This window comes from Hypomesus nipponensis, chromosome 25 (assembly GCF_054491055.1).
Source record: "Hypomesus nipponensis isolate SF chromosome 25, ASM5449105v1, whole genome shotgun sequence".
Taxonomy (NCBI): domain Eukaryota; kingdom Metazoa; phylum Chordata; class Actinopteri; order Osmeriformes; family Osmeridae; genus Hypomesus; species Hypomesus nipponensis.
The window spans coordinates 13,742,501-13,755,000 of record NC_140385.1 but is presented as its reverse complement, the minus strand read 5'-3'; the positions used below and the strand labels follow the sequence as shown (position 1 = coordinate 13,755,000).

Genomic DNA, 12,500 nt, shown 5'->3' with positions numbered 1-12,500 from the left:
AGACCGCCTGGGAATACCAGGTGCTGTATGCTCTTTTGCTCATTCACTTAGAAACTGAAATCTTGCAATATGCACAAGTAGTCCTTCATGAAAGGGGCTGGAAGCTGTTTTCATTTTGACACGAGAGAGAGAGAGAGAGAGAGACCACCTTGCATTGTCAATTGCTAAATCTGTATATGGATAAGTAGCCTATGGTTGTCAACTTATTTCGTACGGCCATACCAGCCTGGCAACGCCCGATCTCGTCTGATCTCGGAAGCTAAGCAGGGTTGGGCCTGGTTAGTACTTGGATGGGAGACCGCCTGGGAATACCAGGTGCTGTATGCTCTTTTGCTCATTCACTTAGAAACTGAAATCTTGCAATATGCACAAGTAGTCCTTCATGAAAGGGGCTGGAAGCTGTTTTCATTTTGACACGAGAGAGAGAGAGAGAGAGAGAGACCACCTTGCATTGTCAATTGCTAAATCTGTATATGGATAAGTAGCCTATGGTTGTCAACTTATTTCGTACGGCCATACCAGCCTGGCAACGCCCGATCTCGTCTGATCTCGGAAGCTAAGCAGGGTCGGGCCTGGTTAGTACTTGGATGGGAGACCGCCTGGGAATACCAGGTGCTGTATGCTCTTTTGCTCATTCACTTAGAAACTGACATCTTGCAATATGCACAAGTAGTCCTTCATGAAAGGGGCTGGAAGCTGTTTTCATTTTGACACGAGAGAGAGAGAGAGAGAGAGAGACTACCTTGCATTGTCAATTGCTAAATCTGTATATGGATAAGTAGCCTATGGTTGTCAACTTATTTCGTACGGCCATACCAGCCTGGCAACGCCCGATCTCGTCTGATCTCGGAAGCTAAGCAGGGTCGGGCCTGGTTAGTACTTGGATGGGAGACCGCCTGGGAATACCAGGTGCTGTATGCTCTTTTGCTCATTCACTTAGAAACTGAAATCTTGCAATATGCACAAGTAGTCCTTCATGAATGGGGCTGGAAGCTGTTTTCATTTTGACACGAGAGAGAGAGAGAGAGAGAGAGAGACCACCTTGCATTGTCAATTGCTAAATCTGTATATGGATAAGTAGCCTATGGTTGTCAACTTATTTCGTACGGCCGTACCAGCCTGGCAACGCCCGATCTCGTCTGATCTCGGAAGCTAAGCAGGGTCGGGCCTGGTTAGTACTTGGATGGGAGACCGCCTGGGAATACCAGGTGCTGTATGCTCTTTTGCTCATTCACTTAGAAACTGAAATCTTGCAATATGCACAAGTAGTCCTTCATGAAAGGGGCTGGAAGCTGTTTTCATTTTGACACGAGAGAGAGAGAGAGAGAGAGAGAGAGAGAGAGACCACCTTGCATTGCCAATTGTTAAATCTGTATATGGATAAGTAGCCTATGGTTGTCATCTTATTTCGTACGGCCATACCAGCCTGGCAACGCCCGATCTCGTCTGATCTCGGAAGCTAAGCAGGGTCGGTCCTGGTTAGTACTTGGATGGGAGACCGCCTGGGAATACCAGGTGCTGTATGCTCTTTTGCTCATTCACTTAGAAACTGAAATCTTGCAATATGCACAAGTAGTCCTTCATGAAAGGGGCTGGAAGCTGTTTTCATTTTGACACGAGAGAGAGAGAGAGAGACCACCTTGCATTGTCAATTGCTAAATCTGTATATGGATAAGTAGCCTATGGTTGTCAACTTATTTCGTACGGCCATACCAGCCTGGCAACGCCCGATCTCGTCTGATCTCGGAAGCTAAGCAGGGTCGGGCCTGGTTAGTACTTGGATGGGAGACCGCCTGGGAATACCAGGTGCTGTATGCTCTTTTGCTCATTCACTTAGAAACTGACATCTTGCAATATGCACAAGTAGTCCTTCATGAAAGGGGCTGGAAGCTGTTTTCATTTTGACACGAGAGAGAGAGAGAGAGAGAGAGACTACCTTGCATTGTCAATTGCTAAATCTGTATATGGATAAGTAGCCTATGGTTGTCAACTTATTTCGTACGGCCATACCAGCCTGGCAACGCCCGATCTCGTCTGATCTCGGAAGCTAAGCAGGGTCGGGCCTGGTTAGTACTTGGATGGGAGACCGCCTGGGAATACCAGGTGCTGTATGCTCTTTTGCTCATTCACTTAGAAACTGAAATCTTGCAATATGCACAAGTAGTCCTTCATGAATGGGGCTGGAAGCTGTTTTCATTTTGACACGAGAGAGAGAGAGAGAGAGAGAGAGAGAGACCACCTTGCATTGTCAATTGCTAAATCTGTATATGGATAAGTAGCCTATGGTTGTCAACTTATTTCGTACGGCCGTACCAGCCTGGCAACGCCCGATCTCGTCTGATCTCGGAAGCTAAGCAGGGTCGGGCCTGGTTAGTACTTGGATGGGAGACCGCCTGGGAATACCAGGTGCTGTATGCTCTTTTGCTCATTCACTTAGAAACTGAAATCTTGCAATATGCACAAGTAGTCCTTCATGAAAGGGGCTGGAAGCTGTTTTCATTTTGACACGAGAGAGAGAGAGAGAGAGAGAGAGAGAGAGAGAGACCACCTTGCATTGCCAATTGTTAAATCTGTATATGGATAAGTAGCCTATGGTTGTCATCTTATTTCGTACGGCCATACCAGCCTGGCAACGCCCGATCTCGTCTGATCTCGGAAGCTAAGCAGGGTCGGTCCTGGTTAGTACTTGGATGGGAGACCGCCTGGGAATACCAGGTGCTGTATGCTCTTTTGCTCATTCACTTAGAAACTGAAATCTTGCAATATGCACAAGTAGTCCTTCATGAAAGGGGCTGGAAGCTGTTTTCATTTTGACACGAGAGAGAGAGAGAGAGACCACCTTGCATTGTCAATTGCTAAATCTGTATATGGATAAGTAGCCTATGGTTGTCAACTTATTTGGTACGGCCATACCAGCCTGGCAACGCCCGATCTCGTCTGATCTCGGAAGCTAAGCAGGGTCGGGCCTGGTTAGTACTTGGATGGGAGACCGCCTGGGAATACCAGGTGCTGTATGCTCTTTTGCTCATTCACTTAGAAACTGACATCTTGCAATATGCACAAGTAGTCCTTCATGAAAGGGGCTGGAAGCTGTTTTCATTTTGACACGAGAGAGAGAGAGAGAGACCACCTTGCATTGTCAATTGCTAAATCTGTATATGGATAAGTAGCCTATGGTTGTCAACTTATTTCGTACGGCCATACCAGCCTGGCAACGCCCAATCTCGTCTGATCTCGGAAGCTAAGCAGGGTCGGGCCTGGTTAGTACTTGGATGGGAGACCGCCTGGGAATACCAGGTGCTGTATGCTCTTTTGCTCATTCACTTAGAAACTGAAATTTTGCAATATGCACAAGTAGTCCTTCATCAAAGGGGCTGGAAGCTGTTTTCATTTTGACACGAGAGAGAGAGAGAGAGAGACCACCTTGCATTGTCAATTGCTAAATCTGTATATGGATAAGTAGCCTATGGTTGTCAACTTATTTCGTACGGCCATACCAGCCTGGCAACGCCCGATCTCGTCTGATCTCGGAAGCTAAGCAGGGTCGGGCCTGGTTAGTACTTGGATGGGAGACCGCCTGGGAATACCAGGTGCTGTATGCTCTTTTGCTCATTCACTTAGAAACTGAAATCTTGCAATATGCACAAGTAATCCTTCATGAAAGGGGCTGGAAGCTGTTTTCATTTTGACACGAGAGAGAGAGAGAGAGAGAGAGAGAGACCACCTTGCATTGTCAATTGCCAAATCTGTATATGGATAAGTAGCCTATGGTTGTCAACTTATTTCGTACGGCCATACCAGCCTGGCAACGCCCGATCTTGTCTGATCTCGGAAGCTAAGCAGGGTCGGGCCTGGTTAGTACTTGGATGGGAGACCGCCTGGGAATACCAGGTGCTGTATGCTCTTTTGCTCATTCACTTAGAAACTGAAATCTTGCAATATGCACAAGTAGTCCTTCATGAAAAGGGCTGGAAGCTGTTTTCATTTTGACACGAGAGAGAGAGAGAGAGAGAGACTACCTTGCATTGTCAATTGCTAAATCTGTATATGGATAAGTAGCCTATGGTTGTCAACTTATTTCGTACGGCCATACCAGCCTGGCAACGCCCGATCTCGTCTGATCTCGGAAGCTAAGCAGGGTCGGGCCTGGTTAGTACTTGGATGGGAGACCGCCTGGGAATACCAGGTGCTGTATGCTCTTTTGCTCATTCACTTAGAAACTGACATCTTGCAATATGCACAAGTAGTCCTTCATGAAAGGGGCTGGAAGCTGTTTTCATTTTGACACGAGAGAGAGAGAGAGAGAGAGACTACCTTGAATTGTCAATTGCTAAATCTGTATATGGATAAGTAGCCTATGGTTGTCAACTTATTTCGTACGGCCATACCAGCCTGGCAACGCCCGATCTCGTCTGATCTCGGAAGCTAAGCAGGGTCGGGCCTGGTTAGTACTTGGATGGGAGACCGCCTGGGAATACCTGGTGCTGTATGCTCTTTTGCTCATTCACTTAGAAACTGAAATCTTGCAATATGCACAAGTAGTCCTTCATCAAAGGGGCTGGAAGCTGTTTTCATTTTGACACGAGAGAGAGAGAGAGAGACCACCTTGCATTGTCAATTGCTAAATCTGTATATGGATAAGTAGCCTATGGTTGTCAACTTATTTCGTACGGCCATACCAGCCTGGCAACGCCCGATCTCGTCTGATCTCGGAAGCTAAGCAGGGTCGGGCCTGGTTAGTACTTGGATGGGAGACCGCCTGGGAATACCAGGTGCTGTATGCTCTTTTGCTCATTCACTTAAAAACTGAAATCTTGCAATATGCACAAGTAGTCCTTCATGAAAGGGGCTGGAAGCTGTTTTCATTTTGACACGAGAGAGAGAGAGAGAGAGAGAGAGAGAGAGAGAGAGAGAGAGAGAGAGAGAGAGAGAGACCACCTTGCATTGTCAATTGCTAAATCTGTATATGGATAAGTAGCCTATGGTTGTCAACTTATTTCGTACGGCCATACCAGCCTGGCAACGCCCGATCTCGTCTGATCTCGGAAGCTAAGCAGGGTTGGGCCTGGTTAGTACTTGGATGGGAGACCGCCTGGGAATACCAGGTGCTGTATGCTCTTTTGCTCATTCACTTAGAAACTGAAATCTTGCAATATGCACAAGTAGTCCTTCATGAAAGGGGCTGGAAGCTGTTTTCATTTTGACACGAGAGAGAGAGAGAGAGAGAGAGACCACCTTGCATTGTCAATTGCTAAATCTGTATATGGATAAGTAGCCTATGGTTGTCAACTTATTTCGTACGGCCATACCAGCCTGGCAACGCCCGATCTCGTCTGATCTCGGAAGCTAAGCAGGGTCGGGCCTGGTTAGTACTTGGATGGGAGACCGCCTGGGAATACCAGGTGCTGTATGCTCTTTTGCTCATTCACTTAGAAACTGAAATTTTGCAATATGCACAAGTAGTCCTTCATCAAAGGGGCTGGAAGCTGTTTTCATTTTGACACGAGAGAGAGAGAGAGAGAGACCACCTTGCATTGTCAATTGCTAAATCTGTATATGGATAAGTAGCCTATGGTTGTCAACTTATTTCGTACGGCCATACCAGCCTGGCAACGCCCGATCTCGTCTGATCTCGGAAGCTAAGCAGGGTCGGGCCTGGTTAGTACTTGGATGGGAGACCGCCTGGGAATACCAGGTGCTGTATGCTCTTTTGCTCATTCACTTAGAAACTGAAATCTTGCAATATGCACAAGTAATCCTTCATGAAAGGGGCTGGAAGCTGTTTTCATTTTGACACGAGAGAGAGAGAGAGAGAGAGAGAGAGACCACCTTGCATTGTCAATTGCCAAATCTGTATATGGATAAGTAGCCTATGGTTGTCAACTTATTTCGTACGGCCATACCAGCCTGGCAACGCCCGATCTTGTCTGATCTCGGAAGCTAAGCAGGGTCGGGCCTGGTTAGTACTTGGATGGGAGACCGCCTGGGAATACCAGGTGCTGTATGCTCTTTTGCTCATTCACTTAGAAACTGAAATCTTGCAATATGCACAAGTAGTCCTTCATGAAAGGGGCTGGAAGCTGTTTTCATTTTGACACGAGAGAGAGAGAGAGAGAGAGACTACCTTGCATTGTCAATTGCTAAATCTGTATATGGATAAGTAGCCTATGGTTGTCAACTTATTTCGTACGGCCATACCAGCCTGGCAACGCCCGATCTCGTCTGATCTCGGAAGCTAAGCAGGGTCGGGCCTGGTTAGTACTTGGATGGGAGACCGCCTGGGAATACCAGGTGCTGTATGCTCTTTTGCTCATTCACTTAGAAACTGACATCTTGCAATATGCACAAGTAGTCCTTCATGAAAGGGGCTGGAAGCTGTTTTCATTTTGACACGAGAGAGAGAGAGAGAGAGAGACTACCTTGAATTGTCAATTGCTAAATCTGTATATGGATAAGTAGCCTATGGTTGTCAACTTATTTCGTACGGCCATACCAGCCTGGCAACGCCCGATCTCGTCTGATCTCGGAAGCTAAGCAGGGTCGGGCCTGGTTAGTACTTGGATGGGAGACCGCCTGGGAATACCTGGTGCTGTATGCTCTTTTGCTCATTCACTTAGAAACTGAAATCTTGCAATATGCACAAGTAGTCCTTCATCAAAGGGGCTGGAAGCTGTTTTCATTTTGACACGAGAGAGAGAGAGAGAGACCACCTTGCATTGTCAATTGCTAAATCTGTATATGGATAAGTAGCCTATGGTTGTCAACTTATTTCGTACGGCCATACCAGCCTGGCAACGCCCGATCTCGTCTGATCTCGGAAGCTAAGCAGGGTCGGGCCTGGTTAGTACTTGGATGGGAGACCGCCTGGGAATACCAGGTGCTGTATGCTCTTTTGCTCATTCACTTAAAAACTGAAATCTTGCAATATGCACAAGTAGTCCTTCATGAAAGGGGCTGGAAGCTGTTTTCATTTTGACACGAGAGAGAGAGAGAGAGAGAGAGAGAGAGAGAGAGAGAGAGAGAGAGAGACCACCTTGCATTGTCAATTGCTAAATCTGTATATGGATAAGTAGCCTATGGTTGTCAACTTATTTCGTACGGCCATACCAGCCTGGCAACGCCCGATCTCGTCTGATCTCGGAAGCTAAGCAGGGTTGGGCCTGGTTAGTACTTGGATGGGAGACCGCCTGGGAATACCAGGTGCTGTATGCTCTTTTGCTCATTCACTTAGAAACTGAAATCTTGCAATATGCACAAGTAGTCCTTCATGAAAGGGGCTGGAAGCTGTTTTCATTTTGACACGAGAGAGAGAGAGAGAGAGAGAGAGAGACCACCTTGCATTGTCAATTGCTAAATCTGTATATGGATAAGTAGCCTATGGTTGTCAACTTATTTCGTATGGCCATACCAGCCTGGCAACGCCCGATCTCGTCTGATCTCGGAAGCTAAGCAGGGTCGGGCCTGGTTAGTACTTGGATGGGAGACCGCCTGGGAATACCAGGTGCTGTATGCTCTTTTGCTCATTCACTTAGAAACTGACATCTTGCAATATGCACAAGTAGTCCTTCATGAAAGGGGCTGGAAGCTGTTTTCATTTTGACACGAGAGAGAGAGAGAGAGAGAGAGACTACCTTGCATTGTCAATTGCTAAATCTGTATATGGATAAGTAGCCTATGGTTGTCAACTTATTTCGTACGGCCATACCAGCCTGGCAACGCCCGATCTCGTCTGATCTCGGAAGCTAAGCAGGGTCGGGCCTGGTTAGTACTTGGATGGGAGACCGCCTGGGAATACCAGGTGCTGTATGCTCTTTTGCTCATTCACTTAGAAACTGAAATCTTGCAATATGCACAAGTAGTCCTTCATGAATGGGGCTGGAAGCTGTTTTCATTTTGACACGAGAGAGAGAGAGAGAGAGAGAGAGACCACCTTGCATTGTCAATTGCTAAATCTGTATATGGATAAGTAGCCTATGGTTGTCAACTTATTTCGTACGGCCGTACCAGCCTGGCAACGCCCGATCTCGTCTGATCTCGGAAGCTAAGCAGGGTCGGGCCTGGTTAGTACTTGGATGGGAGACCGCCTGGGAATACCAGGTGCTGTATGCTCTTTTGCTCATTCACTTAGAAACTGAAATCTTGCAATATGCACAAGTAGTCCTTCATGAAAGGGGCTGGAAGCTGTTTTCATTTTGACACGAGAGAGAGAGAGAGAGAGAGAGAGAGAGAGAGAGACCACCTTGCATTGCCAATTGTTAAATCTGTATATGGATAAGTAGCCTATGGTTGTCATCTTATTTCGTACGGCCATACCAGCCTGGCAACGCCCGATCTCGTCTGATCTCGGAAGCTAAGCAGGGTCGGTCCTGGTTAGTACTTGGATGGGAGACCGCCTGGGAATACCAGGTGCTGTATGCTCTTTTGCTCATTCACTTAGAAACTGAAATCTTGCAATATGCACAAGTAGTCCTTCATGAAAGGGGCTGGAAGCTGTTTTCATTTTGACACGAGAGAGAGAGAGAGAGACCACCTTGCATTGTCAATTGCTAAATCTGTATATGGATAAGTAGCCTATGGTTGTCAACTTATTTGGTACGGCCATACCAGCCTGGCAACGCCCGATCTCGTCTGATCTCGGAAGCTAAGCAGGGTCGGGCCTGGTTAGTACTTGGATGGGAGACCGCCTGGGAATACCAGGTGCTGTATGCTCTTTTGCTCATTCACTTAGAAACTGACATCTTGCAATATGCACAAGTAGTCCTTCATGAAAGGGGCTGGAAGCTGTTTTCATTTTGACACGAGAGAGAGAGAGAGAGACCACCTTGCATTGTCAATTGCTAAATCTGTATATGGATAAGTAGCCTATGGTTGTCAACTTATTTCGTACGGCCATACCAGCCTGGCAACGCCCAATCTCGTCTGATCTCGGAAGCTAAGCAGGGTCGGGCCTGGTTAGTACTTGGATGGGAGACCGCCTGGGAATACCAGGTGCTGTATGCTCTTTTGCTCATTCACTTAGAAACTGAAATTTTGCAATATGCACAAGTAGTCCTTCATCAAAGGGGCTGGAAGCTGTTTTCATTTTGACACGAGAGAGAGAGAGAGAGAGACCACCTTGCATTGTCAATTGCTAAATCTGTATATGGATAAGTAGCCTATGGTTGTCAACTTATTTCGTACGGCCATACCAGCCTGGCAACGCCCGATCTCGTCTGATCTCGGAAGCTAAGCAGGGTCGGGCCTGGTTAGTACTTGGATGGGAGACCGCCTGGGAATACCAGGTGCTGTATGCTCTTTTGCTCATTCACTTAGAAACTGAAATCTTGCAATATGCACAAGTAATCCTTCATGAAAGGGGCTGGAAGCTGTTTTCATTTTGACACGAGAGAGAGAGAGAGAGAGAGAGAGAGACCACCTTGCATTGTCAATTGCCAAATCTGTATATGGATAAGTAGCCTATGGTTGTCAACTTATTTCGTACGGCCATACCAGCCTGGCAACGCCCGATCTTGTCTGATCTCGGAAGCTAAGCAGGGTCGGGCCTGGTTAGTACTTGGATGGGAGACCGCCTGGGAATACCAGGTGCTGTATGCTCTTTTGCTCATTCACTTAGAAACTGAAATCTTGCAATATGCACAAGTAGTCCTTCATGAAAGGGGCTGGAAGCTGTTTTCATTTTGACACGAGAGAGAGAGAGAGAGAGAGACTACCTTGCATTGTCAATTGCTAAATCTGTATATGGATAAGTAGCCTATGGTTGTCAACTTATTTCGTACGGCCATACCAGCCTGGCAACGCCCGATCTCGTCTGATCTCGGAAGCTAAGCAGGGTCGGGCCTGGTTAGTACTTGGATGGGAGACCGCCTGGGAATACCAGGTGCTGTATGCTCTTTTGCTCATTCACTTAGAAACTGACATCTTGCAATATGCACAAGTAGTCCTTCATGAAAGGGGCTGGAAGCTGTTTTCATTTTGACACGAGAGAGAGAGAGAGAGAGAGACTACCTTGAATTGTCAATTGCTAAATCTGTATATGGATAAGTAGCCTATGGTTGTCAACTTATTTCGTACGGCCATACCAGCCTGGCAACGCCCGATCTCGTCTGATCTCGGAAGCTAAGCAGGGTCGGGCCTGGTTAGTACTTGGATGGGAGACCGCCTGGGAATACCTGGTGCTGTATGCTCTTTTGCTCATTCACTTAGAAACTGAAATCTTGCAATATGCACAAGTAGTCCTTCATCAAAGGGGCTGGAAGCTGTTTTCATTTTGACACGAGAGAGAGAGAGAGAGACCACCTTGCATTGTCAATTGCTAAATCTGTATATGGATAAGTAGCCTATGGTTGTCAACTTATTTCGTACGGCCATACCAGCCTGGCAACGCCCGATCTCGTCTGATCTCGGAAGCTAAGCAGGGTCGGGCCTGGTTAGTACTTGGATGGGAGACCGCCTGGGAATACCAGGTGCTGTATGCTCTTTTGCTCATTCACTTAAAAACTGAAATCTTGCAATATGCACAAGTAGTCCTTCATGAAAGGGGCTGGAAGCTGTTTTCATTTTGACACGAGAGAGAGAGAGAGAGAGAGAGAGAGAGAGAGAGAGAGAGAGAGACCACCTTGCATTGTCAATTGCTAAATCTGTATATGGATAAGTAGCCTATGGTTGTCAACTTATTTCGTACGGCCATACCAGCCTGGCAACGCCCGATCTCGTCTGATCTCGGAAGCTAAGCAGGGTTGGGCCTGGTTAGTACTTGGATGGGAGACCGCCTGGGAATACCAGGTGCTGTATGCTCTTTTGCTCATTCACTTAGAAACTGAAATCTTGCAATATGCACAAGTAGTCCTTCATGAAAGGGGCTGGAAGCTGTTTTCATTTTGACACGAGAGAGAGAGAGAGAGAGAGAGAGAGACCACCTTGCATTGTCAATTGCTAAATCTGTATATGGATAAGTAGCCTATGGTTGTCAACTTATTTCGTACGGCCATACCAGCCTGGCAACGCCCGATCTCGTCTGATCTCGGAAGCTAAGCAGGGTCGGGCCTGGTTAGTACTTGGATGGGAGACCGCCTGGGAATACCAGGTGCTGTATGCTCTTTTGCTCATTCACTTAGAAACTGACATCTTGCAATATGCACAAGTAGTCCTTCATGAAAGGGGCTGGAAGCTGTTTTCATTTTGACACGAGAGAGAGAGAGAGAGAGAGAGACTACCTTGCATTGTCAATTGCTAAATCTGTATATGGATAAGTAGCCTATGGTTGTCAACTTATTTCGTACGGCCATACCAGCCTGGCAACGCCCGATCTCGTCTGATCTCGGAAGCTAAGCAGGGTCGGGCCTGGTTAGTACTTGGATGGGAGACCGCCTGGGAATACCAGGTGCTGTATGCTCTTTTGCTCATTCACTTAGAAACTGAAATCTTGCAATATGCACAAGTAGTCCTTCATGAATGGGGCTGGAAGCTGTTTTCATTTTGACACGAGAGAGAGAGAGAGAGAGAGAGAGAGAGACCACCTTGCATTGTCAATTGCTAAATCTGTATATGGATAAGTAGCCTATGGTTGTCAACTTATTTCGTACGGCCATACCAGCCTGGCAACGCCCGATCTCGTCTGATCTCGGAAGCTAAGCAGGGTCGGGCCTGGTTAGTACTTGGATGGGAGACCGCCTGGGAATACCAGGTGCTGTATGCTCTTTTGCTCATTCACTTAGAAACTGAAATCTTGCAATATGCACAAGTAGTCCTTCATGAAAGGGGCTGGAAGCTGTTTTCATTTTGACACGAGAGAGAGAGAGAGAGAGAGAGAGAGAGAGAGACCACCTTGCATTGCCAATTGTTAAATCTGTATATGGATAAGTAGCCTATGGTTGTCATCTTATTTCGTACGGCCATACCAGCCTGGCAACGCCCGATCTCGTCTGATCTCGGAAGCTAAGCAGGGTCGGTCCTGGTTAGTACTTGGATGGGAGACCGCCTGGGAATACCAGGTGCTGTATGCTCTTTTGCTCATTCACTTAGAAACTGAAATCTTGCAACATGCACAAGTAGTCCTTCATGAAAGGGGCTGGAAGCTGTTTTCATTTTGACACGAGAGAGAGAGAGAGAGACCACCTTGCATTGTCAATTGCTAAATCTGTATATGGATAAGTAGCCTATGGTTGTCAACTTATTTGGTACGGCCATACCAGCCTGGCAACGCCCGATCTCGTCTGATCTCGGAAGCTAAGCAGGGTCGGGCCTGGTTAGTACTTGGATGGGAGACCGCCTGGGAATACCAGGTGCTGTATGCTCTTTTGCTCATTCACTTAGAAACTGACATCTTGCAATATGCACAAGTAGTCCTTCATGAAAGGGGCTGGAAGCTGTTTTCATTTTGACACGAGAGAGAGAGAGAGAGACCACCTTGCATTGTCAATTGCTAAATCTGTATATGGATAAGTAGCCTATGGTTGTCAACTTATTTCGTACGGCCATACCAGCCTGGCAACGCCCGATCT

At 47.0% G+C, this 12,500-nt stretch overlaps 41 non-coding genes and 2 pseudogenes across 41 annotated transcripts in view; all 43 read left to right on the top strand.

Moving 5' to 3' along the window:
• LOC146223055 (5S ribosomal RNA) overlaps positions 1–32 on the top strand; it is a 119-nt gene extending 87 nt beyond the window's left edge. The window contains exon 1 of the ribosomal RNA XR_014746804.1: positions 1–32. This exon is cut by the window's left edge and continues 87 nt beyond it. This is a non-coding gene — a ribosomal RNA (5S ribosomal RNA).
• Positions 33–208: 176 nt separating this feature from the next.
• Positions 209–327, top strand: LOC146223054 (5S ribosomal RNA). The gene has a single exon (XR_014747849.1). It is a non-coding gene; the product is annotated as a 5S ribosomal RNA (ribosomal RNA).
• Positions 328–505: 178 nt separating this feature from the next.
• LOC146223053 (5S ribosomal RNA) lies at positions 506–624 on the top strand. The gene has a single exon (XR_014746802.1). It is a non-coding gene; the product is annotated as a 5S ribosomal RNA (ribosomal RNA).
• Positions 625–802: 178 nt separating this feature from the next.
• Positions 803–921, top strand: LOC146223052 (5S ribosomal RNA). Its single transcript, XR_014746801.1, has one exon. It is a non-coding gene; the product is annotated as a 5S ribosomal RNA (ribosomal RNA).
• Positions 922–1,101: 180 nt separating this feature from the next.
• Positions 1,102–1,220, top strand: LOC146223051 (5S ribosomal RNA). The gene has a single exon (XR_014749910.1). It is a non-coding gene; the product is annotated as a 5S ribosomal RNA (ribosomal RNA).
• Positions 1,221–1,408: 188 nt separating this feature from the next.
• On the top strand, positions 1,409–1,527 carry LOC146223050 (5S ribosomal RNA). Its single transcript, XR_014749979.1, has one exon. It is a non-coding gene; the product is annotated as a 5S ribosomal RNA (ribosomal RNA).
• A 172-nt stretch (positions 1,528–1,699) lies between these two features.
• On the top strand, positions 1,700–1,818 carry LOC146223049 (5S ribosomal RNA). Its single transcript, XR_014746800.1, has one exon. It is a non-coding gene; the product is annotated as a 5S ribosomal RNA (ribosomal RNA).
• Positions 1,819–1,996: 178 nt separating this feature from the next.
• On the top strand, positions 1,997–2,115 carry LOC146223048 (5S ribosomal RNA). The gene has a single exon (XR_014746799.1). It is a non-coding gene; the product is annotated as a 5S ribosomal RNA (ribosomal RNA).
• Positions 2,116–2,299: 184 nt separating this feature from the next.
• On the top strand, positions 2,300–2,418 carry LOC146223047 (5S ribosomal RNA). Its single transcript, XR_014749909.1, has one exon. It is a non-coding gene; the product is annotated as a 5S ribosomal RNA (ribosomal RNA).
• A 190-nt stretch (positions 2,419–2,608) lies between these two features.
• On the top strand, positions 2,609–2,727 carry LOC146223046 (5S ribosomal RNA). The gene has a single exon (XR_014749978.1). It is a non-coding gene; the product is annotated as a 5S ribosomal RNA (ribosomal RNA).
• Positions 2,728–2,899: 172 nt separating this feature from the next.
• On the top strand, positions 2,900–3,018 carry LOC146223045 (5S ribosomal RNA). The gene has a single exon (XR_014750109.1). It is a non-coding gene; the product is annotated as a 5S ribosomal RNA (ribosomal RNA).
• Positions 3,019–3,190: 172 nt separating this feature from the next.
• LOC146223044 (5S ribosomal RNA) lies at positions 3,191–3,309 on the top strand (annotated as a pseudogene).
• Positions 3,310–3,483: 174 nt separating this feature from the next.
• LOC146223043 (5S ribosomal RNA) lies at positions 3,484–3,602 on the top strand. The gene has a single exon (XR_014746798.1). It is a non-coding gene; the product is annotated as a 5S ribosomal RNA (ribosomal RNA).
• A 182-nt stretch (positions 3,603–3,784) lies between these two features.
• LOC146223042 (5S ribosomal RNA) lies at positions 3,785–3,903 on the top strand. Its single transcript, XR_014750047.1, has one exon. It is a non-coding gene; the product is annotated as a 5S ribosomal RNA (ribosomal RNA).
• Positions 3,904–4,079: 176 nt separating this feature from the next.
• LOC146223041 (5S ribosomal RNA) lies at positions 4,080–4,198 on the top strand. The gene has a single exon (XR_014750723.1). It is a non-coding gene; the product is annotated as a 5S ribosomal RNA (ribosomal RNA).
• A 176-nt stretch (positions 4,199–4,374) lies between these two features.
• Positions 4,375–4,493, top strand: LOC146223040 (5S ribosomal RNA). Its single transcript, XR_014748908.1, has one exon. It is a non-coding gene; the product is annotated as a 5S ribosomal RNA (ribosomal RNA).
• Positions 4,494–4,665: 172 nt separating this feature from the next.
• Positions 4,666–4,784, top strand: LOC146223039 (5S ribosomal RNA). Its single transcript, XR_014750722.1, has one exon. It is a non-coding gene; the product is annotated as a 5S ribosomal RNA (ribosomal RNA).
• Positions 4,785–4,998: 214 nt separating this feature from the next.
• LOC146223038 (5S ribosomal RNA) lies at positions 4,999–5,117 on the top strand. The gene has a single exon (XR_014747838.1). It is a non-coding gene; the product is annotated as a 5S ribosomal RNA (ribosomal RNA).
• A 178-nt stretch (positions 5,118–5,295) lies between these two features.
• On the top strand, positions 5,296–5,414 carry LOC146223037 (5S ribosomal RNA). The gene has a single exon (XR_014750721.1). It is a non-coding gene; the product is annotated as a 5S ribosomal RNA (ribosomal RNA).
• Positions 5,415–5,588: 174 nt separating this feature from the next.
• LOC146223036 (5S ribosomal RNA) lies at positions 5,589–5,707 on the top strand. Its single transcript, XR_014750720.1, has one exon. It is a non-coding gene; the product is annotated as a 5S ribosomal RNA (ribosomal RNA).
• Positions 5,708–5,889: 182 nt separating this feature from the next.
• Positions 5,890–6,008, top strand: LOC146223035 (5S ribosomal RNA). The gene has a single exon (XR_014750046.1). It is a non-coding gene; the product is annotated as a 5S ribosomal RNA (ribosomal RNA).
• Positions 6,009–6,184: 176 nt separating this feature from the next.
• Positions 6,185–6,303, top strand: LOC146223034 (5S ribosomal RNA). Its single transcript, XR_014750719.1, has one exon. It is a non-coding gene; the product is annotated as a 5S ribosomal RNA (ribosomal RNA).
• Positions 6,304–6,479: 176 nt separating this feature from the next.
• LOC146223033 (5S ribosomal RNA) lies at positions 6,480–6,598 on the top strand. The gene has a single exon (XR_014748906.1). It is a non-coding gene; the product is annotated as a 5S ribosomal RNA (ribosomal RNA).
• A 172-nt stretch (positions 6,599–6,770) lies between these two features.
• LOC146223032 (5S ribosomal RNA) lies at positions 6,771–6,889 on the top strand. The gene has a single exon (XR_014750717.1). It is a non-coding gene; the product is annotated as a 5S ribosomal RNA (ribosomal RNA).
• A 204-nt stretch (positions 6,890–7,093) lies between these two features.
• LOC146223031 (5S ribosomal RNA) lies at positions 7,094–7,212 on the top strand. The gene has a single exon (XR_014747827.1). It is a non-coding gene; the product is annotated as a 5S ribosomal RNA (ribosomal RNA).
• Positions 7,213–7,394: 182 nt separating this feature from the next.
• On the top strand, positions 7,395–7,513 carry LOC146223030 (5S ribosomal RNA). Its single transcript, XR_014749180.1, has one exon. It is a non-coding gene; the product is annotated as a 5S ribosomal RNA (ribosomal RNA).
• A 178-nt stretch (positions 7,514–7,691) lies between these two features.
• Positions 7,692–7,810, top strand: LOC146223029 (5S ribosomal RNA). The gene has a single exon (XR_014750716.1). It is a non-coding gene; the product is annotated as a 5S ribosomal RNA (ribosomal RNA).
• Positions 7,811–7,990: 180 nt separating this feature from the next.
• On the top strand, positions 7,991–8,109 carry LOC146223028 (5S ribosomal RNA). Its single transcript, XR_014749907.1, has one exon. It is a non-coding gene; the product is annotated as a 5S ribosomal RNA (ribosomal RNA).
• A 190-nt stretch (positions 8,110–8,299) lies between these two features.
• On the top strand, positions 8,300–8,418 carry LOC146223027 (5S ribosomal RNA). The gene has a single exon (XR_014749977.1). It is a non-coding gene; the product is annotated as a 5S ribosomal RNA (ribosomal RNA).
• Positions 8,419–8,590: 172 nt separating this feature from the next.
• Positions 8,591–8,709, top strand: LOC146223026 (5S ribosomal RNA). Its single transcript, XR_014750107.1, has one exon. It is a non-coding gene; the product is annotated as a 5S ribosomal RNA (ribosomal RNA).
• A 172-nt stretch (positions 8,710–8,881) lies between these two features.
• LOC146223025 (5S ribosomal RNA) lies at positions 8,882–9,000 on the top strand (annotated as a pseudogene).
• Positions 9,001–9,174: 174 nt separating this feature from the next.
• Positions 9,175–9,293, top strand: LOC146223024 (5S ribosomal RNA). Its single transcript, XR_014750710.1, has one exon. It is a non-coding gene; the product is annotated as a 5S ribosomal RNA (ribosomal RNA).
• A 182-nt stretch (positions 9,294–9,475) lies between these two features.
• Positions 9,476–9,594, top strand: LOC146223023 (5S ribosomal RNA). The gene has a single exon (XR_014750045.1). It is a non-coding gene; the product is annotated as a 5S ribosomal RNA (ribosomal RNA).
• A 176-nt stretch (positions 9,595–9,770) lies between these two features.
• LOC146223022 (5S ribosomal RNA) lies at positions 9,771–9,889 on the top strand. The gene has a single exon (XR_014750699.1). It is a non-coding gene; the product is annotated as a 5S ribosomal RNA (ribosomal RNA).
• Positions 9,890–10,065: 176 nt separating this feature from the next.
• Positions 10,066–10,184, top strand: LOC146223021 (5S ribosomal RNA). The gene has a single exon (XR_014748905.1). It is a non-coding gene; the product is annotated as a 5S ribosomal RNA (ribosomal RNA).
• A 172-nt stretch (positions 10,185–10,356) lies between these two features.
• Positions 10,357–10,475, top strand: LOC146223020 (5S ribosomal RNA). Its single transcript, XR_014750692.1, has one exon. It is a non-coding gene; the product is annotated as a 5S ribosomal RNA (ribosomal RNA).
• Positions 10,476–10,675: 200 nt separating this feature from the next.
• Positions 10,676–10,794, top strand: LOC146223019 (5S ribosomal RNA). Its single transcript, XR_014747816.1, has one exon. It is a non-coding gene; the product is annotated as a 5S ribosomal RNA (ribosomal RNA).
• Positions 10,795–10,976: 182 nt separating this feature from the next.
• Positions 10,977–11,095, top strand: LOC146223018 (5S ribosomal RNA). The gene has a single exon (XR_014750681.1). It is a non-coding gene; the product is annotated as a 5S ribosomal RNA (ribosomal RNA).
• Positions 11,096–11,273: 178 nt separating this feature from the next.
• On the top strand, positions 11,274–11,392 carry LOC146223017 (5S ribosomal RNA). The gene has a single exon (XR_014750670.1). It is a non-coding gene; the product is annotated as a 5S ribosomal RNA (ribosomal RNA).
• A 184-nt stretch (positions 11,393–11,576) lies between these two features.
• Positions 11,577–11,695, top strand: LOC146223016 (5S ribosomal RNA). Its single transcript, XR_014750659.1, has one exon. It is a non-coding gene; the product is annotated as a 5S ribosomal RNA (ribosomal RNA).
• A 188-nt stretch (positions 11,696–11,883) lies between these two features.
• LOC146223015 (5S ribosomal RNA) lies at positions 11,884–12,002 on the top strand. The gene has a single exon (XR_014749976.1). It is a non-coding gene; the product is annotated as a 5S ribosomal RNA (ribosomal RNA).
• A 172-nt stretch (positions 12,003–12,174) lies between these two features.
• LOC146223014 (5S ribosomal RNA) lies at positions 12,175–12,293 on the top strand. Its single transcript, XR_014750106.1, has one exon. It is a non-coding gene; the product is annotated as a 5S ribosomal RNA (ribosomal RNA).
• A 172-nt stretch (positions 12,294–12,465) lies between these two features.
• Positions 12,466–12,500, top strand: part of LOC146223013 (5S ribosomal RNA) — a 119-nt gene continuing 84 nt past the window's right edge. Inside the window, exon 1 of the ribosomal RNA XR_014750648.1 lies at positions 12,466–12,500. This exon is cut by the window's right edge and continues 84 nt beyond it. This is a non-coding gene — a ribosomal RNA (5S ribosomal RNA).